At 41.5% G+C, this 26,581-nt stretch overlaps 1 long non-coding RNA gene across 1 annotated transcript; it reads right to left on the bottom strand.

The window, feature by feature from the left end:
- Positions 1 to 9,218: 9,218 nt before the first annotated feature.
- On the bottom strand, positions 9,219 to 25,005 carry LOC141084813 (uncharacterized). Its single transcript, XR_012231126.1, has 4 exons — positions 24,780 to 25,005; positions 21,489 to 21,586; positions 16,536 to 16,642; positions 9,219 to 9,352 (listed from the first exon to the last, which is right to left on the bottom strand). It is a non-coding gene; the product is annotated as an uncharacterized lncRNA (long non-coding RNA).
- Between the last annotated feature and the right edge of the window lie 1,576 nt (positions 25,006 to 26,581).

Raw genomic sequence — 26,581 nt, 5'->3', positions numbered from 1 at the left:
TTTGCACTCCGGTCAATGATACGGGACATGCCTGCTGCCCCTCGCCTTGTTCAGGGACAGCAATGGAGGCAGGGTATGCAACACATGAGCAGCACTGTCCCATGCTGCTGTCCATTGGCTTGGTGGTCATGGGGCAATGGGCGGCCATATGACCTGGGGTGTGACATCTCCAACAAATGATGTGATTAGATTAGGCCTTTGGCAACAACTCAGATGCCTCCTGGGTTCTTGGATGCCCCCCCCCAGCTATGGCTCTAGTTCCCCTATTTTGAGTGTCAGCCCCCCTTTGGAAAAACCAGTATGGAGATGCTAAGGCCCCTTGCTTCCATCAATCACAGCCACACTCCAGCTCTGCCCATCAAACACAGCCATGCTCCTGCTGTGTCCGTCAGTCACAAGCATGCTCCTTATGTGTCCATCAATCACAGTCACGCTCCTGCTGTTTCCATCAATAACAACCATGCTCCTGCTGTGTCCATCAATCACAGTCACGCTCCTGCTGTGTCCATCAATCACAGCCACGCTCCTGCTGTGTCAATCAATCACAGCCACGCTCCTGCTGTGTCCATCAATCACAGCCACGCTCCTGCTGTGTCCATCAATCACAGCCACGCTCCTGCTGTGTCCATCAATCACAGCCACGCTCCTGCTGTGTCCGTCAATCACAGCTACGCTCCTGCTGTGTCCGTCAGTCAGAGCCAAGCTCCTGCTGTGTCCATCAATCACAGCCACGCTCCTGCTGTGTCCATCAATCAGAGCCAAGCTCCTGCTGTGTCCATCAATCACAGCCACGCTCCTGCTGTGTCCATCAATCACAGCCACGCTCCTGCTGTGTCCATCAATCACAGCCACGCTCCTGCTGTTTCCGTCAATCACAGCCACGCTCCTGCTGTGTCTATCAATCACAGCCACGCTCCTGCTGTGTCCGTCAATCACAGCCACGCTCCTGCTGTGTCCGTCAATCACAGCCACGCTCCTGCTGTGTCCATCAATCACAGCCACGCTCCTGCTGTGTCCATCAATCACAGCCACGCTCCTGCTGTGTCCATCAATCACAGCCACGCTCCTGCTGTATCCGTCAATCACAGCCACGCTCCTGCTGTGTCCGTCAACCACAACCACGCTCCTGCTGTGTCCGTCAATCACAGCCACGCTCCTGCTGTGTCCATGGGATCACTACATCCCAATTACATCTCACTGATGACGTACGTATGTTGGGTGCATTAAGTGGTCATTAAAGGGATATGATTTATTCCTACTAAATACATTGACCAGTAGTAGTAGTAAATGCTTTACTACCTGCACAACCACATTGAAGACGCGTGTCCTTTCAAACTGAAGGAAACATCAACATTCCCTTTTACAAGAAAAAGCTATAAATATATATATTTTGTTTTACACTGTGAACGATTTCTGTGGAGTAATATGGGGGCAGAGTAAATACCAGCTTTATAGGTAGAAAGAAGAATATTCTCTAAAATCATCTAGAAGAGCATTGCATGCCGAACGTCGCACTCTGACTATACAATAGTGCGATATCTTAAAAAGCATTAGATGGGGTATAATAAAGAGAACATTCTGTTACATAACCTGGGAGCATTTTATTTTAATGGATTGTGAATAGCTTACAGAAGTCAATGTAACCTCACAAAAAGAAAGGAAAATGTTTGCAGGCTATGTCATAGCTCTCGAAAAGTCTACCTCATCTCTTCTGAAAAGGCTCACAATAAATCTAGTTTTCCGTTGGTCTTCTTCTACAACCCATCTGTACCCCATTGTGTAGTAATGCCACGTTTCTTCTGATACCAGAATGTTAGGGCCACCGCCAGGGTAGTATAGCGGATACTGCTGTCGGGGGACACAGATACCAACAGTCCCAATTTTTCAAAAACAATTTGAATAAACTTAAGGAAGTCTGGGACCAAAAAAGGGGTGAATTTTACGTAAAATTCTGCCCAAAAGTGGGTGGTCTCACTTGCTCTGTTTGTCTTTTTGGATAGGATGGGGTCGTTCCCATGCTATAAAGTTGCTTTACCTAATTGTGGGTAGTCTATAGCCACCAGACTACATCCCTGAAAACCTCCTCATATTTGCAGGCGTCTCCGGTGCCTCTTCTCATCAGTAGGCTTGGCGCCACATTCTGTAGAATTATTCTGTAGAATCATTCTGTAAAATTCTATCATTTCTTTGTTATTCTTCTTGGAAAGATATAATGAATAAATATATAGTCAAGATATCTATCCTACATCCACCTAGGTAATGATATGTAAATCTTATTACTAACCAACATGGCACCCTCAGGCTCGGACTGGCCCACAGGAGAACAGGAGAATTTTCTGGTAGGCCACTGTGAAGAAGTGCTAATGAGTAGTGCAGAAAATAGTATCATCTTATCATTCATTAAGCAAGCTGCCCATATTAATACTACATAGAAGTAAAAGTAAATTTGTTTATTAGGGTCAAGTTATCTTTCATGTAGCTCAACAGAGGGCCCCAATAATCACTGTCACGGTTGGGCCCCAGCCAGTTCAGTCCGACACTGGGCACCCTCCACATCACATAATGCCCTATAATATAATTGTCACACACAATGTAGGATAGACTAAGTGCAACACAAAGGAGTGAGGGAGACCAAACACTAGGGAAGGGGGGACATATCTAACGTCACCCTGTCTGTCCTACCGTCCCAATAAAGGTTCCACACCTATCGCCGAGCAGGATACCTAATCCCTGTGTGACCCTGGCGATAAGCCCTGCACCGGGAAGGACGGGATGAACACTAGTCAATCCCACTAACACTGAAGACAGCAAGGATAAATGAAACAAGGGGGACACTTAGCTTAAGTAGACTCAGAGAGAAATGGCAACGCTCGCCAAACTCCAAGAGGACGCTAGCAGACTGTTATAGCTCCAAGCCTCAACAGAGAAGTCCAAACAGGAAATATCACCAGCAACTCCCAACAGGAAATTGGGAGTTATAAACACCCAGCCTCTAACACATCTGTGACAATAATATTCTGTGCCTCTATTCTGTTGCCTCATTAACTATATGATCATAGTATTACAATTGGTTTCCAAAAAATTAAATCACCATCAAAAGCCTTCTTCAGGTCCTCTCAAAAGGTTGTCAGTGGGGCTCAAAATAGACTTTGATGGCCATTAGAGATGAGCAAATCTTTTGAAGTTAGAATTTACCATTGTGTCAATTTTTTTTCCAAAATTGGATTTTCTACAAAACACAAGCACTGCTAAGTATCAAATTGCCATGAACAGATATGCATAACACTCTGAGGTCTCCTAAGTCTGTACCCAACCTCTTTTCAAGTTTTTTTTTGCAAACGCAAACTTACTAATATCAAAATGACAACATACAGTATATGGCTATAGATAAACCATTCTTCACTGCTGTGCTGATGCACACACCAGCTGTACAGTTTCTTCCTTGTTTTATGGCTTTCTCCACATACCTCTGTGGTTAAGCTGTGAGCTGTGATGTCCTCTCACTATCCAGATTCACCACAAAATATCTGCTTCATTCCCTACCTCTGCTTTTATACAGGCTATGATAGTCTCTTCTGATTGGCTTTGCTATATCATATGATGTGATAGCTGGAAGTCATTATAAGGAAACCCGCACGGCCGCGTCTGAGGTCACGTGAGCCTTCTCTGCTTTGTTGAAAAAGACGTCAGCATTTTTTTTTTACCAACTTAGGTGAATCAGATGGCAAATTGTTCAAATTCTCCTGGTCCAGCGAATTTCCTAATTCAACCTGCGCCCACTCGATTTTCTCATCTCTAACCGATATAATTGACGGTTCAGATGCCCGAACCTTTTGGTGACCATATATTTCCGCAGTTGGCACCGCAATGTAGGCAGTCTCCTATAAATACATTTGTTCAGGTTTAGAATAATATCGCATTAATCAAAGACTTTGTACATCGGGATTAGATGTACTTTTGTTTTGGCAAATGCATAATAAAGAACAATTCTACATGTGTTCATCAACCGTATGATCTCATAGAATAAACAGAATCCGGAAAACCAAACTTAACGCGTCCCCTTATCCTTACCTGTTTAATTCTCCATATAATGTTCTCTCTGTCAGGAAGCCCAGAATGACCTCGGTGATAGATCTGGGACAATTCGGGAACTTATTTCAACCTTTGTGGTGGTTCAGGCTTGTTCCATCGTCTTCTCAAACATCCTTGTGCTCCAGCCTTTTCCTCGTTCTATGGGGTGTCTATATTGGATGACCCTATTCCTTGGGTCTCACAATCTGGTCTCTCTATCTAGTAGGATTTCTGATCCAACAAGAATAGGAAGATCTCCTCCAGCATCAGCCTAGCATCTTCCTACATGCAGGAGCCATCATCATCCTCAGTGTCAGAGTGAAGAACATTGGGCTCACCAGAGGATTTGATTCTGGGGGCCCACCTTTCTCCCCAACTCAAGAGCTCCATAGCAGCTGCAAAATTTGCACTATGAACTCTCCTAAAGAAGAATCTAGGGCCCACCGGAGGATTCTCTGGTTCTCTGGTGGGCCAGTCCTACCATGATCATCTTCATCTCTCTCACCAGTGGTCTGGCACATTCTCAACTTTGGCTACTTGGAAGTACCGGCACTTGGGGAGTTCTTGAAGGGGCTCACTAGGGCACATCCTAAATTTTAGAAGTAAATACTAGTGATGAGCGAACATGCCTGAATAAGATGTTATCCGAGCGTACTTGGGTGCTAGTCGAGTGTCTGCGGGGTCCTGAAAAATGTGTTTGAGTCCCCGCAGCTGCATGTCTCACGGCTGTTCGACAGCCGCAACATATGCGGTGATCGACAATCCAAGCATGTGTTGCTTCTATCGAACAGCCACGAGACATGCAGCCGCGAGGACTTGACCATATTTTTTCAGGACGCCGCAGACACTTGGCTAGCACCCGAGCATGCTCTGATAACAACTTATCCCAACACATTTGGTCAACCATTGAAATAAAATAATAGATCACCAGATAAGACACTTTATCCAACAAAGATACATAGCTACCAAGGGTGAAAAAAGACCAAGTCCATCATGTTCAATCATTCTCCACCAATTGTACATTTTTTGGTCAATTAATAAACCTCAAAACCTACCAGATAATATTAAAATATAAAGTTTCTAACTGTATAAAAGAATACACCCTCTATGGACAATTTTTTTTTCCTTTTTACTTAGCTGCAAGTATTTGGGATTAAAAATCATTTTTCTACTGGGTTTTATTAAAAATATTGCACCGATTGGCTTTTACATGCTTTTTGTTTCACTGCACATTCAACTTTGATGTGGTCTGCGGTCGTAAATCAGCAGAAATGAGCTCAGACAAAAAAAAAAGAAATAGTTACAAACTCTCCCAATGGAGCATCAGGAGCTCACTGACAGATTCTGAGTTAATCCACTCTACCTCCATCAATAGGTATTGCAGCATAGAGGCCACAGAAGGCAAACGGTGGAACATTTTTAATGGAATCCACTTCCAAAAATGATTTTAAGCCAAAAACAAATGCATTTAAGTAAGATAGTAAATTATCGCCTGCAAAAGGGGTGCTTCCTAGTCCACCTTTGGTGACTTTTTTTTTTTTACTTAACTGTATGTATTTGGGGCTAAAAATAATTTTTTCAGTTGGGTTCTGTTAAAAATTTAGCACCATTTTACTTTTTACAGGTTCTTTGTTTCCCTGCAGGTTCAACAATGATGTGGTCTGTGGTCATAAATCAGCTGAGGAACGCAGAAAAAGATAGATAAAAGAGCTACAAAATTTTCCATCATTCAATCTGGATGAACTCACTGATGGATCCTCAGTTAACTCATTTAGCAGCCAAAAATAGGCAGCACAACACCGATGCTATGGAATTATGCAAATTTTTTTATGAAATCCAAATGCAAAAATGAATTTTAGTCCCAAATACATGCATTTCAGTTAAAAACAAATTAAAAAAAAAAGTCTCAAATTTTGACTGTATTTATCAGTATAGAAAAAGTTAAATAAAAAAGCTGTCAGCAAATAGTAATCATAAAGAAGTTCACAGTTCTGTATAGTACTGTATTTTTCCTAATATGGCAAGCAATTGCTAGTTATAAAGATCAACATATATTAAGAAAGGTCAAAACACGTAGGATAAAAATGTGCAATTCAATAAATAAAGATTGAGTAAATGAACAATTGTTAGGCTCACCCTGTGAGGTGGATCTTACAAGCCCAGGGTCTGGGTGGGCACAATGGCAATGGGCATTGTTATGAATGGGTCACCGAGGAGGATAAAAGCAAAACACGCTAAGTCTCAGAAAACCAGAGAGGTTGGTGACTATGCAGACTGCAGAGCCCTGATCTTAACACACAACTAGAAGCAGTCGGGGAGCGTGCCTACAGTGGTCCTAGACGCCTCGTCACAACCGGAGAGCTAAATAAGCCTAAAGTAAGAAAAGAGGAAAACTAACTCCCCAGAGCAGACCCCGAAGGAAAGACAGCCCCCCACATGTATTGACGGTGAAGCAAGATGAAAACACAAACACAGGCAGGAAAATAGGCTGAGCAAATGATGGGGCCAAACTAACTTGAAAGGACAGGAAAGAAAAGATTCTGTCTGCAATCTGCCAAAAAACACTACCAAAAATAATGTCCAACGCTTCTGATAACAAAATTAACCCTGAAGTCACTAGACTTCTCCCACTATATCAGCACTCTGGAATATTCTGAGACAGAGCAAAAAGAGGCCAATCTAATAATGACAAAAAGGCAAATTGGCAAATACAGATAAATAAGAGTGGAAATTCAGCACAGCCCAGCCGGGCTGGCTGACCACACAAAAACTGAGTTGACCAGCAAGAGCAAGTGTGAACATTAGCAAAAAACAAACTTAACTTGACATGACTGGAGCAGAGCTGAGTTCAAGACCTGAGAAGCATACTGAATCACCAGCACCAGGATTGGGCGTCGGCTGTCTTATATCCAGTCTGATACTCCAGAGATCCAATCACTATCCTCCTCGTCAGGTGGCAGACCATTACCAATAAAACTAACCTCACTACCTCCTGTCACTACCAGAGGGAGAACGGAAGGAGAACTCCCAGCTGGTGGAGCAGAAAATGAGGTCATAACAGGGCATGAGTGCAGCAGGCAGGCGAAGCATGCACGCAATTGGTAACAGAGATACTGTAAGGGCCCATCACACATAGCGACTCACCAGAGATCCCGACAACGATATCACCTTGTCAGGATCGCTGGTGAGTCACTATGTGATCGCTGGTGAGCTGTCAGACAGGCAGCTTCACCAGCGATCAGGACCAGCGACACACTGGTAACAAGCGACGCATGTCGCTTAGTTACCCACAGTGTATCTTAGTTACCAGTGCACTGATGCAGGGAGCCGGTAACCAAGGTTCACATCGGGTTTCTAAGGGGCGCGCAGCACTTAGAAACCCGATGTGTACCTTGGTTACCAACTCCCTGCATCAGCGCGCTGGTAACTAAGGTACACATCGGGTTTCTAGGCACAGCGCGCCCTGTTGTGAATTCACTTTCTGGCCTACCTCTGGTTGCTAGTGAAGGTAGTGGAGCTGGTCGTGTTGACAGAGGGGTCGCGAGTTCTCTTTCCGGGCTCCCTCTGGTGGTTACAGGAGGTAATGGAGCTGATCTAATTAACAGAGGCCTGCCACCTGATAATGAGGAGGACGATTGGACATCTGGAGTTTTTGACTGGATTTAAGACAGCTGACTCCCTCTATCCCTGCTGGTGATTTTTTCCTGCCTCATGAGGTCTTAGTTTCCAGCTCAGTCCCTGCATGCTCAAGCTAAGTGTTCTTTTGCTATTGTTCACATTTGATTTGGTTTTGTCTATTCAGTTTTGTGTGGTCAGCCAGCCCCGGCTGGGGCTGTGCTGAATTTCCATTCTTATGTTACTGCTTGTGCCAGTTTGTTATTGTCCCTTATTAGAATGGCCTCTTTTTCTCTGCTTTCAGAATGTGCCAGAGTGCTGATATAGTGAGTGAAGTCGAGTGACTTCAGTATTTTTCTATCAGACGTGTTGGACATTTTTTGTAGGTTTTTTTGCGTGATTGCAGACAGTGTCTTTCCTTTCCTGTCCTGTCTAGTTAGTTTGGGCCCCATCGTTTGCTCAGCCTATTTTCCTACCTGCGTTTGTGTTTTCATCTTGTCTCACCGACAATATATGTTTGGGGGCTGTCTATTCCTTTGGGGTCTGCTCTGGGGCAGTTTAGATTTCCTCTTTCTTGCTTTAGGCTTAATTAGATCTCCGGCTGTGTCGAGGCATCTAGAATCATCGTAGGTACGCTCCACGGCTACTGCTAGTTGTGTGGATAGGATCAGGGGTCTGCAATCTGCTTAGTTACCAACCTCTCTGGTTTTCTGTGGCTTAGCTTTGTCTTGCTTTCTTCCTCGGCGACCCAATCATAACAGCGCCCCCATAGAAACCCGATGTGTACCTTAGTTACCAGCTCCTGCTCGCTGGTCGCTGGTCTCCTGCCTGTCACACACCATGCGTGCTGACCAGCGGGAGACCAGCGACTTAAAAATGTCCAGCCATTTCAACAGCGATCAGTGATACACGGCAGGGGGGCCGGTTGCTGATAGCTGTCACACACAGCGATCTCGCTGGTGAGATCGCTGTTGCGTCACAAAACTTGTGACTCAGCAGTGATCTCGCTAGCGAGATCGCTGTGTGTGAGGGGGGCCTAAGCCACAGACAGGTAGTTGAGGTACTGGAAGCTGCAGGCAGAGAGCAGAGGTAATGGAAGCCGCAGGCAGATAGCTGAGGTACTGGAAGCTACAGGCAGGCAAATAGTTGAAGCACTGGAAGCTGCAGGCAGACAGGTAGTTGAGGTACTGGCAACTGCAGGCAGATAGCAGAAATACTGGAAGCCGCAGGCAGACAGGTAGTTGAGGCCGGGACTGGAAGATGCAGACAGGCAGATAACAATGGTACTGGAAGCCATAGGCAGACAGGTAGTTGAGTGACTGGAAGCCTCAGGCAGATAGTAATGGTACTGGAAGCCATAGACAGACAGGTAGTTGAGGGACTGGAAGATACAGACAGGCAGATAGCAATGGTACTGGAAGCCGCAGGCAGACAGGTAGTTGAGCGACTGGAAGCCTCTGGCAGACAGGTAGTTGAGGTCCTGGAAGCTGCAAACAAGGAACTCTGCATAGCCAAGCTAAAGTCTTAATACCAAGCCGCAGGTGTGTGTTTTGTTGGACCTTATATAATGCCAGGCACATAATTACATGGGTCATTCCAGGCCATCTGTAAAGCCTGACGTGGAGCACAACTGAGTTTCGTGGACCCGTGGTGAGGGAAGCAAAGCCTGGATGTGGAACAAATGTGTACAAATTATACATTGCACAAGACCAATAAACAAATACATATAAAAAATTAATATGAGAAAAAGGGGAAAAAAATAATTTAGATTAACCCATTTGGGTGATATACAGACTTGGTTGCATACTGAGGATTGACAGCTCCCCTGTTTCTTACTCCAATGTGTGTTTCGCTTAAGATTCTTCAGGGAGCATCACATTTTACATGCAACCTGACTAACGATCTATATAGTGGTAAGAGCTTCTAGTAAGGAAAGAGCCTTCTTTTTTATAGACTTTATTCACCTTCTTAAAACGTATCTGAATTCACTTTTCAGGCATCGCACCTGGAATGATGGCTGAGGAGGCCACCTGACGTGTATGTGCATTGCTCACCCTGATGCCGGTGTTTATTTTTGTAGTCCGCCGCCTTATTATGATTTGTCATATGTATGTGTTCTGTCATTATCTGGAATGCGTAGTGTAACGCCGACTACCTTCATCACGTTACTATTTCTAGCTTTCACCACGTAAACACCCGAAACATCAAAGCTGAGATTCTGAGCACATCTGGAAAATTCAAAGGCGAAAATTATCCAAAATGCCCCCAGAATGTGAAAAGCTGAGTAAAGTAAAATTAGCCTGGACTAAACAGAAGAGAACGTTCTGCTCCTTGTAGAAGGCTATACGACAATATTGGATGCGGAACATGCCATAGATGACATCAGAGATCCAGTTATGGTTTTAAAGAGGATTACCACCCAGAATGGGCAATGGGGTACGTTTTTGAAAGGTGCAAAATTTATAGACCTGCAATTACTAATCTGTTACACAAGGCGCATTCATTCTAAATCATTTTTTTCATACATTCTAAATAAAGTAGTGCCCGCTCCCAAAAGACCCCTTTTCTTAAAAGATTACTAAGTATACATAGATGATATTGTTGGATAACTCTTGTAAAAACTAAGCACTTTTGCAATTTACAGCTTTTTTTAAATATGAACTCGTTCTTGAGATATTAACACTTTTGTTTACAGCTCGTTACTTAGGAGACCGACCACCGCTGCTGTCTAGCTTGTAAGCGCTGTAAGTGCTTACAAGCTCAAGAGTAAAAAGCTTGTAAGCGCTGCACCTGTTCTAGCAGAAGTGGTCAGTCTCCTAGGCAACGAACTGTAAATAGAAGAAAAGAAATGTGTTAATATCTCAAGAAGGCCTGAAAAATGTAACAAGCTGTAAATTGCAAAAATTGCTTGCATTTACCAGCTCTAGCCAAACAAAAATTAGTTATAAATATGGGGACAGTCCTGTAAAGGCTTTTGTCAAACTTCACAACCTTTTTTTTTCATTTACGTAAAGTATCTCAAATAAAAAAGTGTCTTAGGGGAATTATGTGCATTGTGGTGTATGGCGTGAGACTCTTTATCTTCATTAAGAGTCCACATTGAAGGTTATAATTTTAATAGATAGATGATAGATAGATGGATAGATTAGATAGATAGATAATAGATAGATGATAATAGATAGATAAATAGACAGATTAGATAGACAGATAGATAATTGATAGATAATAGATAGAGAATAGATAGCTTAGATAGATAATTGATAGGTAATAGATCGATAATAGATAATAGATCTATAATAGATAGATAATAGATTGATAATAGATAGATAATAGATAGATTAGATAGATACATAGATAATAGATAGATAGGTAATAGATAGATAATAGATACATAGATAATAGATAGATAGGTAATATATAGATAATAGATAGATAATATATAGATAATAGATCAATAATAGATGGATGATAGATAATAGATAGATTAGATAGATACATAGATAATAGATAGATAGGTAAAAGATAATAGATAGATAATATATAGATAATAGATCAATAATAGATGGATGATAGATAATAGATAGATGATAGATAGATAATAGATATATAATATATAGATTAGATAGATACATAGATAATAGATAGATAGGTAATAGATAGATAATATATAGATAATAGATCGATAATAGATAGATAATAGATAGATAATAGATTAGATAGATACATAGATAATAGATAGATAGGTAATAGATAGATAATATATAGATAATAGATGGATGATAGATAATAGATAGATAGATAATAGATAGATAATAGGTGGATGAGATAGATTTTTTTGGGGCATCTTAGTGGCAGTGATTATAGACAGAGATACCGTGCGCACTACTGCTGGAGGTGCCCAGGTAGGTTCCCACACCATGTGATACATATAGACAGAACCTGGCACTCAGCTTAATGCTGGTGAAAAGTAATTTTATTTGTAGTACTAAACAACAGACGTTTCGGTCCCGAGGACCTTCATCAGTTATGTACTTAGTAGTTTCAAGACGTGTGTATGACGGAACAGACAGACTTATCCACATCAAACAGAAGGGTAATGTCTTGAGACAAGCGGTGGATGCCGCGTCAGGACACAGACGCCTGCTCTCTCACAAGCCTGTTATCTACTACAATATTAAGGCATTATCATTACCCTTCTGTTTGATACGGATAAGTCTATCTGTTCCGTTATACACACGTCTTAAAACTACTAAGTACGGAACTGATGAAGGTCCTTGGGACCGAAACGTCTGTTGTTTAAACTACTTTTCACCAGCATTAAGTTGAGTGCCAGGCTCTGTTTATAAGTGGCAGTGATTATGTCCTGATGTTCTTGTCTCCCTGGTGTCACGGCCCTTTGTGAATATACCATATATTGGATACAACTTGAAATTCTCTGGAAATACCACGTCTTTATACATTTTCTAGAAATGTTCTTTCGGATGATGTGACTCAGTCCTGGAAAGTGGCTGCACAACCTGATCCCGCCGTCCCACCTTTCTCATTAGAAGTTTTGACAATTACTGGAAATCGGGAAGTGAGAAAAACTCTCAAACACTCATTCAACTTCCCTGATATTGTGAAAGGTCAAGATCACAGCCATTGTTGTATCCGTCACTTCTCCTCTCGCAACTGGACTCTTACTGCCACTTTTTTTTTTTTGTGAGAACCAGAAGTGAGATGGTATCGGGAAAATGTGAGAGCGATACCAGGCAACTGAAGCTTGGAAACCGTGCCTGCTGCCAAGACTGTCCCTCCGTCTGCAGCATATACTTTAAGGGGCTTTACTGCTAATGAGTAACATAAATGTGCCAAGGAAGGTGAGAAAAGCCAAAATCCATGTTAACCTCCTAGATCGGCTTTGTTTTTTTGTATTCAGTGCTGCACCCTCTAACATCAACATCCGGTGGGGGATCTAGTACTGAGTATGGTGAAGCGACACTGGTCTGGACTGGGAGATAGGTATCATGTTTTTTTCCCACCTCCCTGTGGACAACCCCTTTGAGGAGTAGTGTTAGTTGACCCAGATTAATAGAATCTTGACTTTCCTTCACCCACGGGCGAGATGTAGCTTGTTGCCCTCCCCCTTTATCTCAATACCATGGCACCTATAAAATATCTTGGTGGTGGTTCACGTCCTGGATCATCACAACCAGGGCACATGTCAATGTACACCATGTTCCAAATTATTATGCAAATTGGTTTTAAGTATCATAGCGGTTTTTTTTTTCAATGAAACCCATTGATGGTATCGTGTCTCAGGGTTCTTTGGATCACTGAAATCAATCTCAGATACCTGTGATAATTAGTTTGCCATGTGAGCCCAATAAAAGGAAAACTGGATGTTCCACAATATTGAGCAGGCCAGAGTTTTCAAGTAACATGGGAAAGAAAAAGGATCTCTCTGCTGCTGAAAAGCATCAAATAGTGCAATGCCTTGGTCAAGGGATGAAAACATTAGATATTTCCAGAAAACGTAAGCGTGATCATCGTACTGTTAAGAGATTTGTGGCTGATTCTGTGCACAGACGTGTTCGTGCTGATAAAGGCAGAATGAGGAAGGTTTCTGCCAGGCAAGTTCATCGGATTAAGAGAGCAGCTGATAAAAAGCCATTACAAACCAGCAAACAGATATTTAAAGCTGCTGGTGCCTCTGGAGTCCCTCGAGCCTCAAGGTGTAGGATCCTTCAAAGGCTTGCTGTGGTGCATAAACCTACTATTCAGCCACCCCTAAACATTGCTCACAAGCAGAAATGGTTGCGGTGGGCCCAGGCATACAAGAAGACTAATTTTCAAACAGTCTTGTTTACTGATGAGTGTCGAGCAACCCTGGATGGTCCAGATGGATGGAGTAGTGGATGGTTGGTGGACGGCCACCATGTCCCAACAAGGCTGCGACTTCAACAAGGTGGTGGAGGAGTCATGTTTTGGGCCGGAATCATGGGGAAACAGCTGGTAGGGCCCATTAAGGTTCCTGAAGGTGTGAAAATGACCTCTGCAAAGTATATCGAGTTTCTGACTCACAACTTTCTTCCATGGTATAAAAAGCAGAAACGTGCCTTCAGGATCAAAATCCTCTTCATGCATGACACTGCACCATCTCATGCTGCAAAGAAGACCTCTGAATCATTGACTGCTATAGGCATAAAAGGAGATAAACTCATGGTGTGGCCACCATCTTCCCCTCACCTCAACCCTATAGAGAACCTTTGGAGTATCATCAAGCAAAAGACCTGTGAGGGTGGAAGGCAGTTCACATCAAAACAGCAACTCTGGGAGGCTATTCTGACTTCATGCAAAGAAATCCAAGCAGAAACTCTCCAAAAACTCCCAAGTTCAATGGATGCAAGAATTGTGAAGGTGATGTCACAGAAGGGTTCCTATGATAGCATGTAACTTGGCCTGTTAGGATGTTTTGGAGTTAAATAGCTTTTTTGTTCAGTGAATGTGACCTCCTAATGCTGTAAATTCCACAAATGAACATTTTCAGTTCTTTAAAACATATCAAATGTTTAGAAATTCTACTGTGCATAATAATTTAATATCATTTGCATAATAATTTGGAACATGGTGTAGGTCCCAACACCGAGACCGACCTCTTGCTTGAGACTGGGACCCCTGTCCTGTGCTCGGCAGTGGGGAGGTTAGGTGTAGGGCTCTGTCAATTAATGCATATGTCGCTTCCAAAAATGGGAGAGAGTCCCTCTTTTGTCTTGGGGCCCCATTGTAGCAATTAATGGCCTATCATGGAATCGAGAGGAACTTGACATCATATTTGGACACCCATTTGCAAACTGAGACTCAAAAACTTGGCGTTTTTAGATTTGTTCTTGAGCTCCTAGTTTCCTTCCCTCTTCTTTGCTACCTATCCAATTTCCTTTAAAAGAAGTAGAGAGGTTCAAAAATGGAATGACGCAAACCAGGGCTCTCTCCAAGACCGGCAGTCGCCTGGTTGGCATTCAGCTCTATGGGCTGCCAGGATTTCAGCTCCGCACCTGCCTAATATGGAGCATAGTGGGGCTGTATGGAAAATGGAATGGCGTTTCGCCAAATGTGTTGTCATAGTCCAATGTTTAGTATTTTCTCCAAGATGTATGTGACAGTATCCAGGAGCTGGACACTTTATGATGTGTGGGAAATTGTGCTTAATTACATATCTAAGGGCTAAAAATATGGCATTACCCTTTGACACATGTAATTACACCCGTCCCGTGCCCCACAACATCTGTTTTGTTTGGTGTGCAGAGATATCTAATTATGGCAAACAAACACGAATGTGCTTATTTCGCGAAGCTTTCCTTCAGATTTGTTTTATATAGTCCAGGCTAAAGCTGCAGTCAGCAATTAGCAAAAAAAATAGTGGCTGAGCTCCCAACTAAGAGAAGATTTCCCTTTGAAGTCACGATGGGCGCTGCATTGTCAGAGAGAAAACGCTCACAGCAAAAAGGAGAGAAGAAATGACTCATAGACATTGGATGACGATCAGACCCGAGGATTCGCAGAAGAAGCATTTTCTTGGATACATTTGGAGAAGAGAGGGTCAGACTGACCAACCAGAGACTCCGAGATTCCCCAGTGGGTGCAGCATCCGACACATTAATGGACCCAAAAAGTCCTGTGAAATTCCATATCTATCTATCTATCTATCTATCTATCTATCTATCTATCTATCTATCTATCTATCTATCTATCTATCTATTCACCTATCTATCTATCTATCTATCTATCTATCTATCTATTCACCTATCTATCTATCTCTACTATCTATCTATCTATCTATCTATCTATTCACCTATCTATCTATCTCTACTATCTATCATCTATATATTATCTAGCATATCTCTCTAGAAAAAATTGAGCAGAGAGCAGCACCTGAACAATGGCGATAGTTGGGTGCAACGCTTCACAGATACATACCAGTCCTTATATTAGAAAAATCAAAGAAGCAGCACACCATCATTTCAGTGCAAAAAAAGCTATTTTAATATCCCATTTGTGCATGATTGAGAAAGGCTCACACACAGAGCCGAAATATTGAGCGCAAATGGGCTATTAAAATAGCTTTTTTTGCACTGAAATAATGGTGTGCTGCTTCTTTGATTTATCTATCTATCTATTATCTATACATCTATCTATTATCTATCTATCTATCTATCTATCTATCTATCTATTATCTATCTTTCTATCTATTCATCTATCTATCTATCTATTATCTATTCATCTATCTATCTATTATCTATACATCTATCTATTATCTATCATCTATCTATCTATTATCTATCTATTCATCTATCTATCTATCTATCTTCCTATTATCTATCTCTCTATCTACTATCTATCTATCTATCTATCTCTCTATCTATTATCTATATATCTATCTATCTATCTATTATCTATTTATCTCTCTATCTATTATCTATCTATCTATCTCTCTATCTAGTATCTAATATCTATCTATCTCTCTATCTATTATCTATTTATCTATCTATCTATCTCTCTATCTATCTATCTCTCTATCTATTATCTATCTATCTATTATCTATCTATTTATCTAGACACTACTTGTTAGATTTGCTCTGCATTGATAAACACAATTGGAAAAAGTTTTGTTTTTGGGAACCCCCTCCCGCCTTTAATTTGCCATTACGATTTTTTTAGGACTTGAGAAAGTTCTGAAGAAGCGAGGACAGGATGTACGTGTATATTCACTAGAATCATTTACAGCAATAAAAAACAATGCCATTATTTAATTTAACCCTATAAAAATAAGAATTAAGTATTACTATGATTGCGAGTCATGTCCTGCTTACCCAATGTCCTGTACGGTGACAGGCGAGGCATTTCCGAGGGAGAGGAAGAGGATGTATTCCGGACCTTCCCTACATTTACAGGGGATTAGATCGCTGTCATGGCGGAGCTGCAGGCGACACATTATATTGTCACATAGTCGTCATCATCTTACAACATTCTGTGCTAAACTATAGGTAACAATTGAATGTTCCAGACAATCAAGTATCTAATCCCCAGAAATAAATACAATGATCCTGATTAATTCTTCTATTTGCACCTATTGTTTTTGTCTAATTGTTCCTGTTTTAGGGATGTTTTTGTTTGCTGAAAAATTCCTTTTTTTTTTGCGTTGCGCTTGTTTGGAAGCCTATTTTCTCCTTCTGAATCCGGTCATTTGTGTCACCCGTTTCCTCATCCTCCATGCACTCAGTGCAATTTTGTATCTGGATGTATACAGATACTATCTATCTATCTATCTTTATCTATCTATGTATTATCTATTATCTATCTATTATCTATCTATTATGTATCTATTACCTATTAATCTATCTATCTATTATCTAGAAAAAGAAGGTACAGCAGCACTATGTATAAGTTTAGGCCATGTGAAAACACTGAAAAGCATTAAAAACATTAAATCTAGATTTTACTTTACTACTCAAAAATGATGTACTTACAAAAATGAAGGTTCTTAAAGCATAAATATGCCAATTCATGTATGCCCATCAACCATAGCAAGGTGACCTCCCTCTGATACAGGTCACCTTGTCGTGGTTGATGGGCATACATGAATTGGCCAATCTATCTATCTGTCTATCTATCTATCTATCTATCTATCTATCTATCTATCGATCTATGGGACCCTGGCCTCCTGCTGATCTGGTAGACTAGTTGTCACACCTGAGGGACATGAACATTAGAAGGGGAGGGTGCATTTTTAACTTGGGCTTCGCAGCTTTAAAACCTGTTACTCAATGCTCTCCTTTGAATTAGCAGCAAAATGGCAAGGTTTTGGCAAGGTGGCTGTGGAGTTTTAAGTTTTGCCTCTAGCTATGGTAGTAGGGAGAGGACCTTCTGATGGGACTCACAAGGGACATAAGGTTCTCTTAGGTCATCTGTCCTAACACCTTCAGGTCCATGGTATTTATGTCCTGCACAATCAGACAGACGGTCACAGTTGTCACCGGTCCAGATGGCAAAGTAATCGTAGAAGCCCCAGCTTAGAGTCTGACTCTTCCTGTAGAACGTAATGTTAAGACTGACCGGCACGCGGCCAACCGTGATTATATATTTGCGTCTCTAAGTAGAGATTGTAGTGTAATGTCCGGATCCACTATAAAGTTGTCGGGTCTGATTCTCTTTTCTCGTAGCCTGTACATGACTTTTATTTGCTCCATTTCATAAACTAAGGTGTTACGTAGGAAGTTTGAAAAGTCAAGTGAGTTCTCGTCTATCAAGTATCTCCCAAGCATTGAAGAAAGCTGAACCGGTCACCAGGCTCGTATGTCAAATCAATACAAGTAAAGCAGAAGGATAATTTGGCATTTTGTGAGCCGTCTTTGGAGATTGCTGTGCCCTCAGGATGATGCCTCTAATCCTTTCCTTGGGTCACGGCCAGGGCAGAGGAAGGAACCGTAGTGGAAATTACAGAAACCCTCACCTTCCTTTAGTAAGTAGATATTCATGAGGCTACCTCCTGCTGATAGGCTAAGAGTCGCAGTCTTATTAGCATCTTTTGGCTTATGATCAAGTTGTGGAGTTTACAAAAACAATCTAAAACAAACATCGAGACAGAAGGCAAAATAGGGGCATGAATGTGTCCATGGGACTGGTTATCGTATTTGACGGAACCAGATGACCAATAATAATGAGGCCTCTCAACTAAGTAAATCTCCCAAAATTTAATTTGGGATTTATTTATTTATAGTGGTGTGAAAAAGTGTTTGCCCTCTTCCTGATTTACTATTCTTTTGCATGTAAATGTTTTAAATATTAGACAAAGATAACACAAGTAAACACAAAATGCAGTTTTTAAATTAAGGTCTTTATTATTAAGGGAAAAAGAAATCCAAACCTACAGGACCCTGTGTAAAAAAAAAAGATTCCCCCCCTCTCTTTAAAACATAAATTAACTATGGTTTATCATATCTTTGGGAAGCTGAGTTCAAATTCCCTAGTCACACCCAGGGTTGATTATTGTCACACCTTTTCTCAATCACGAAATCACTTAAATAGGACCTGCCTGACAAAGAGAAGTAGACCAAAAGATCCTCAAAAGTTCAACATCATGCCATGATCCAAAGAAATTCTGGAACAAATGAGAGACAAAGTAACTGAGATCTATCAGTATGGAAAATGTTATAAATCCATTTCTAAAGCCGTAGTGTAAAATATACAAATGGCTATTACACTATCTCCAAAATAGCGTAATATGCACCTCTCATCAACCCTCGCTACACTGGTCCCGTCATCACCACTCCTCCCAATCGGCTCTTTTGTTTTCTATCTTCTATGTTCTACCTTCCTTCCAGCCTGGTCTTCAGTTCACTACATCTCACACTTTCACATGGGGAACGACGCACATTCATTGACTTGTTTCATGCTGTATGCAGTCATTTGGGGCGCTCCTTGTGGAGGACCAAGTGAATGGAAGACCTTGCCAGAAGGCAGATAGAAGACAGAAAATAGAAGATAGAAAAGCCAATTGGAAGATTGGTGGTGGGACAAGTGAGAGGATGACCAAGGAGAGGCAAGCATAAGTTTTTTATTTTAAACTTATCTTGGACTTCTATAATCTAGAAAAAAGTACGGATTGTAGTGAATCAAAATTTCGGGAGAATTCCAGAAAAATTTGATTTGCCTAGGCCTAATTGCTCATCTCTAGGGGTTGAACAGCAACTAATTCTTTGTTTTCCTAACTTATCGCAGATATCATCACCTGCATTGCAAGAATATGTTCCCCCAGCCACAGCCGCTGAAGATTTTCCGCAGCAAAATGCACAGCCGCTAAATCCACTGCAGATTTTGTTGTATACATGTGCTGCATAAATTGAGATGCAGTGGTGTAAAGAAGTCAAAAACCTGGTCCGCAGTGAGTGAATACAATCTATCATGAAGGCAGCAGCCAACCAGTACACCGATGCCTCTACCTTGTGCCAGTCATTGCACTGGTTGCCCATCTGCTTCAGAATCCAACATAAGCTTATCCCAATTCTGCACTGCTCTACATCTCCTCCCTCATGCCTGTCGAAAACCCTACAAGTCCTCTCTATTCTGCTAATGACATAAAACTAACATCCTCAATAATCTGAACCTCTCACTCCTCGTCTTCAGGACTTTTCTCATGTTGCACCAGTTTTCTGGAATGCACTACCTCAGACAAATCGGTTTATTCTCAGTATCTACAGTGCCCTAAAAACACATTTCTTTAGACATGCCTATCGCCTCCCCTCAATCTAACAAACTATCCCGTTCGCTCTTCCATTTACTCGGTAGCACTTTGTACCCGTACTAATACAGATACTGGATTGTTACTGGTTTATACACCGTTATTTGAATGCCCCTAATTATTACACTGATAGCTGAACCTTTCTCCTTGGGAGCGTACCCCCAAAAATTAAGAAACAGGAGTCTTAAAATAGGAGAGGAATATAAACATATGATGTGTGAGAAACTTGCAGGGTTTCCACCCATTGTTAGATGCGGACCCAAAGTTTTAAAAAATGGCGCTTTTCCATGAATGACCCCCCCCCCCGTATGTGCAACGTGAATGAATTCATTCACTGTCTTTTCAGAGACACTCTTCGGTGACAATCCGGCTGATGGGAACCAATTAGACTAATGTGTTAAGTTTGACCTATAGATTTACAGACCATGTAATTTACTGGAATCAGTGAGTCGAGTTTCTGCCCTTACAACCCTTGGGATGTATTTAGCCTTGGTTTATGACTGTGCTCGTAAGGTCACTGAGAGTTGTGACATACCAGAAGAATCATATCCCTGTCCGTCATCATCAATCAGGTGGATAACTATCACCTATACATCCATCACCCATTATATTAAAACCTAATGTTGTGTAGGTCCACAAAAACTGCTCTGACCCATAGAGGCATGGACTCCACAAAAACTCTGCAGATGATCTGTTGTATTTCTGGCACAGATCCATTAATTTGGTGAAGTTCTGGGTCCTCCATAAATCTGACTTTCCCAGCATGTCCCATAGACTATCAGTTGGATTGAGATGTTGGGAACTTGAAGGCTAGAGTCATCACCTTGAACTCTTTGTGATATCCCTCAAACTATTCCTAAACAATGATTGCAGATGGGCTTTGTCAGAGGTACCTCCTTTGGTTTGTTGACCTTCTCTGTATCATGACCCCAGCTTTTATTACCTTGTTAAAAAGACTGTGCCCCCAGGCTTGATTGTTGCTGCATTTTTTAGTGTTTTTCCCAAGTCTGCGGAGTGAATATGGTGGCTACTAGCAATCACTTTCCTTCTCTACTTTTGTCTGCTAGACTTCTCAACAAATTCTTACCAGACATCAGGCAGAAGTTTGAGAAGATAGTCCATGAATACATAGACACGGTTGCTTTCTTATGATAGAATTGCACCCCATCTATATTGACGTTGTGTATGGTATTGCAGCTTGATTCATTTCAAACAGCTGAGCTGCAAGAACAGATACAACTTGTGGATGGAATTTTTGGAGGACATCCAGAGGCATAACGTGTGGGAAGGAGGCACTCCGATACCAGCGACTAATTCAGCTTGATGTTCATGAATTTGCTGTGTCCGTACACAGGGGCGTAACGATCGCAGTTGTAGAGTGTGTGACCATGACCAGGTCCGGAGGTGGAGGGGGGCCCACCGATGTCTGCGTATATTTCAGCTGGATAAGCATCCTAGGACGCACATTCAGCTGAAATGTATGGCATCGCAGAAACCCACCAGCTCTCTGCAGTGTAATACGCACCTCTGATCAGTCAGTGGCCGGATGATGATGTTGGCGTGCCTGTCACAGGCATACACAGTGTCGGGCAAGTCGAAGTCCGCTGCCGGCTCCTGCGTCAGCTATAGAAGAGAACACCAAGTGTCACAGGAGTGGATGAAAGTAAGAAGTCTAGTTTTTTTTGTTAAATGTGTTGAAATGGACCAAAGAGCATTATTACTGGAAATGGCTCAGTGTGGAGTACATTATACCAGGAAAAGGTCTAGGAAGGGGGACATTATTATAGGAAGGGGCCATAATGGGGTAAATTATACCAGGAGGTGGTCCAGAAAGGGGGACATTATTATGGAAAGGGGCAAGGATGAACAACGTTATACCAGGAAGCAGTACAGGAAGGGGGACATTATTACTGGAAAGGGCTCAGGGTGGGGTATACTATACCATTAAGTTGTCCAGGAAGGGGGACAATATTTTAGGAATGGGCCAGAATGGGGAACATTATAGCAGGAATAGGTACAGGAAGGGGGCCATTATTATAGGAAGGTGCCAGGATGGGGTACATTATAACAGGAAGGGGTCCAGGATGGATGACTTTATTATTAAAAGGGACTAGGATGGAAGACATTACTATAGGAAGGGGCCAGGATGAGGGACATCTTGTAGATTGTGAGCCCTCACGGGCAGGGTCCTCTCTCCTCCTGTACCAGTCATGAATTGTATCGTTTAAGATTATTATACTTGTTTCTTATTATGTATACCCTTCCTCACATGTAAAGTGCCATGAAATAAATGGCGCTATAATAATAAATAATATTAATAATTATAATTATACCAGCAAGGGGCCCAGGATAGGGGACACTATTACTGGAAAGGGATCAAAATAAGGGCCATTATACCCAGAAGGGGCCCAGGATGGAGGACATTACAACAGGAAGGAGCCCAGCATGAGGGTCATTATACCAGGAACAGGTCTGGGATGAGGGACATTATGCCGGGAATGGGTTTGGGATGGAGGACATTATTACATGAAGGCACCAGGATGGGAGACATTATTATAGGAAGGGGTCAAGATGAGGGACATTATACCAGGAAGGGGCTTAGGATGGGGGACATTTTTATTTGAAAGGGGTCAAGATGAGGGCCATTATACCAGGACCTGGGATGGAGGATATTATTACAAGAAGGCACCAGGCTGGGAGATATTATTACAGGAAGGCGCCAGGATGTGGGACATCATTATATGAGGAGCAAACACAAATGACTTTATAGCATCTAGAATGCTACAAAGGCCCACACAGCTGACCAGCAAACAGATTGGGGACCTGGTCCAAATTTTGCCTTGTGTTCCATCGGACTTTAGTTACGCCACTGAAGACAGCCATATTTTTCTAATCATGGACAACCCCTTTAGGTCTTTGGTCCAGTAGAGTACCGAGGCTCGAATCGAATTGGTATTAAAGGAATGTCCTAAAGATGAACCCAGTACTAGGTTCCTAAAAAAAAGCATGGTCTTCATCTACAATGTACGGTATGAGGTTAATTTCACCGGGGCTGCAAAACGCGGAGTTGCCACTAAACCAAATTTACACCTCAACTGGTCTTTTTTTTGTCTTGAAAACCGAGCTTATGAGACCCTCAAGCCTTCCAGACTCTTGGCATGCAGTAATGGAGGACAGACAATGGTGTCTAGCAGGTTTTAATATATTTCTTAGTCACATGCTATTTCATTTAGCTAAGCATATTCCATCTAAATGACTGGACATTCACAGGAGAATTAACACAATTATCCGGGAACTTCAAACTTAACCGCTCCGTCAGAAGTTGCCGTCATCGACTGTGTACATAGATGATTACGATCCCATAGCCCAAAGCCTAGTAAACATTGTGTGTTAGGACATGAAAGCTCATTTGTCCGAGGCTTATTTACCACATGTGGAGGGGCTGACATCATATGCTTGGACACTTACTACAAAAGGAAACTGTGCTTCTCCTCTCATGTCTTAGCATGTGGCAAATTCTACTTAATCCTTGGAAGAAAAGCCTCACACATTCAATGTGTCCCGACGATCTCCTTTTTGGCGGAACATTCTCTTCTCCTTCATTCTCTGATTAAGGCTACTTTTACACTTGCCGCTGTTTTTGTGGCCCGTTATTGCAGCCTGTTTTTGCGAGCCGTATCGCAGCAAAAAAGGCGGTGTTCCGCAATAACGGGCCGCAAAAAAGTTTGCGGATCGCCGTGTTTTTTTTTCTCCAATACTATGTAAATAGTATTGGAAAAAAAAACATGGCGATCTGCAAAACTGGAAGTCATGGTGCACCGCAAAAACAAACTTCCGTTTGTTTTTGCACCCCCATTGTTTTTCAATGGGGGCTGTGTCCGTACGCCGTCTAAAAGATTGAGCAAGCTCGATCTTTTAACACGGCCGCAAATACTGCCCTCACGGCCGTACGGCACACCTTTGAATTTTTGCGGGCCAATTTTGCGGCCCCATAGGAATCTACTGGGGCCACAAAATCAACCCGCAAAAATACTGTAAGTGTAAAACCAGCCTAACCTACCGGCCAATTCTGATTCCAGGGGTGCCCATACAATGATGCACTGGGGTCTTATAAAAATCTATCAAGATTTTCGGGAAAAAAAAAATCTCACTTTGCAAGGAAAAATGTCAAGTTTTTTTTTCCCGCGGTGTTTTTTTATACCGAAAATCTTCTGTTTTTAACAGTTCAAAGAGTAGGTGATGTCACGAAAACTCCTGCCCAAGGAGCGTTTAAGATGATTTTCAACTGTTTTTTTTGCTGTTGCGTTTTTTTTCAATATATAATTCTATAGGGAGGTTTTAAAAAAAATCAGGTAAAAACCGCCATTGTGCATTTAAATGCAAAATTCCAGCTTTTCTGTACTAAAACGCATGAGAAAATTTCTGCTTCAAATCTGCACCAAAAATGCATAAAAAAAGAAAAAAAAATACAAAAAAAACCCCACACACCTAAAATGCAATAATAAAATCAGATTATTTTGCTGAGGATAAAAAAGCAGTGTTTTTTTCACGTGGGAACATGGACTTAATATAAGAAGACCAGTATTGCCAAAAACATTATTACAGAAGTCAGAAATAAAATGACCATACTGTGACCTTATATTACCACCACATTGAATAAATAATACTTTCATAATTTTGCTGAATAAAAAAACACCAATATACAGTCATAGAAATCAGTTTTCCTGTCCATAAAGTGATCACAGTACAGGTAAATCTAATGACCGTGACATATTCTCTTATTGGAGTTTTTCACTTTAAATTTTTCTTCTCTTACCAGCCCAGACAGCCGTGAAGACTTCTGCCAGTCGTGACTCGTCTCACTCTCTATCTTGCAGCAATCACATCACATGGTATAGCACAGCCAATCAGGAGAGACTATCGTAGCCTGTATAAAAGCAGAGGCAGGGAGTGCAGCAGCTATTTTATGATGATTTAAGTTTAGTGAGCGTGAGCGTACGTTAAAGTTCACAGCTCGGCAGAGAAAGCCCTAAAAAATTGGACAAATCAGACAGATTAGACAGATCTGATGAGACCAGATTAGACAGACAGTAAAGTGTTGTACAACTGCAGCACTGAAGAAGATAGTGAAAGACAAGCTAATATATGAGGATTGAAAAGGGAAACTGTAAGTAAGATCAAAGCCCCCGAACCCTTGAACAGCATATATGTACATGCAGGTCTGAAAGTCAAATTCATCAACACCTTTATATTGTCTATCTGTTGCTGCATTCTTGAGAAATCAGTCTTTTAATTCATACGCAAATGAGGTGTTAAGTGCTCAGGGTGTGACAGAGCACTTCCCAAGCCTCTGTCTCCTGAAGCTGTTTCCCCTCCCAGCACCAACCTCTTCAGCTTGAATGATCGCTATCTAGGCATCTACAGCATGTGACATCAGCTATCAAAGTAAAAAGGCTTTTGCTGGGTGAGGAAACAACCTCAGAAGCTTGGGAAGTGCTTTGTCACACCCAAAGCACTTAACACCTCATTTGTATGTGAATTAAAACACCGATTTCTTTCAGTTTTTTTTTTTCATAAATTAACAGTACATGTGAAAATTTTCATATTTGCAATTTACATTATTAGAAAAAAACTTCATTCTCCTCGTGGACTGATCTTTCAGTCTCAAAATTCGCAATTCAGGGAGTAAAACCTGTCTTTAGTGAACACAGACTTTCCTATTACTGAGATAGAAGATGACTGTTGGTGCTCATAAAGTTCTATGGAAATCTGTAACTGTCTTTACAGGAGAACTTGTGTCGGCCTCTAGCTCCTCCCCTCTCCATAGAATTTTAAAAGCACCAACCGTCATCTCCTATCTCAGTAATGGGAAAATCTGTCTTCACTGAATACACAGTTTACCCATGAATTAAGAATGAAAGATCAGTCCAGGAGGAGAAAAAATACAGACGTTCCTTGTAAACTTCGTCCTTCTGTGTGTATGCTGAGCTGAGAATGTACGCTTATGCGGAAGTTGGTGACCTCCATAGTACAGTAGTGCCTATAGGTAGTACTGTACGGCAAATACTTAAAAAAAAGGAAAATAATGTTAATGTTCTTGTTGTAAATCCAACGCTGTTCCTAAGAACGACATAGAAAAAAAAAAAATGTTTAGCGAAAATCATTTATCTGGTTAATGATTTGAAAAATCCCTTGTTGCAGCGATACAGACGATTTTGCTTTCGGTCATGTTTCAAGATTGGTAATTCAATTTAAAGGCAATTTGGTGCCATAAATGTGTCAAAGTGAGCAGTAAAACCAAACAGTAACAACGCTCGAGAGAATATGATTCAGATTAAAAAAAAGAGCCAAGCCAAGGAAATCGGCTTTGTAGATATCATGCATCTGTCAGTGAGGGAGGATTTTATTTTATGAGCAGCGTCGGCTTTGCATATATCGGAAGCCGAAAATTTTCCTAAAAACAGTGAAAAGCATTTAAAGGACTACTGTATTTTCATCTTTGTATTTTTCTCTTTATTTGCCTTAAGGTATAAAAAAAATTAAAAAAAAAATAAAATAAGAAACTTCCTACCGTTTTGTGTATACAGGACCTGTGCAGATCTATGAGTCTCCATGGTC

This window comes from Dendrobates tinctorius, unplaced genomic scaffold, assembly GCF_039654945.1.
Source record: "Dendrobates tinctorius isolate UK_male_01 unplaced genomic scaffold, ASM3965494v1 ptg000027l, whole genome shotgun sequence".
In the NCBI taxonomy this organism is placed as follows: Eukaryota; Metazoa; Chordata; class Amphibia; order Anura; family Dendrobatidae; genus Dendrobates; species Dendrobates tinctorius.
The sequence above is the reverse complement of the archived record's forward strand: the minus strand, read 5'-3'. Positions and strand labels throughout refer to the sequence as shown.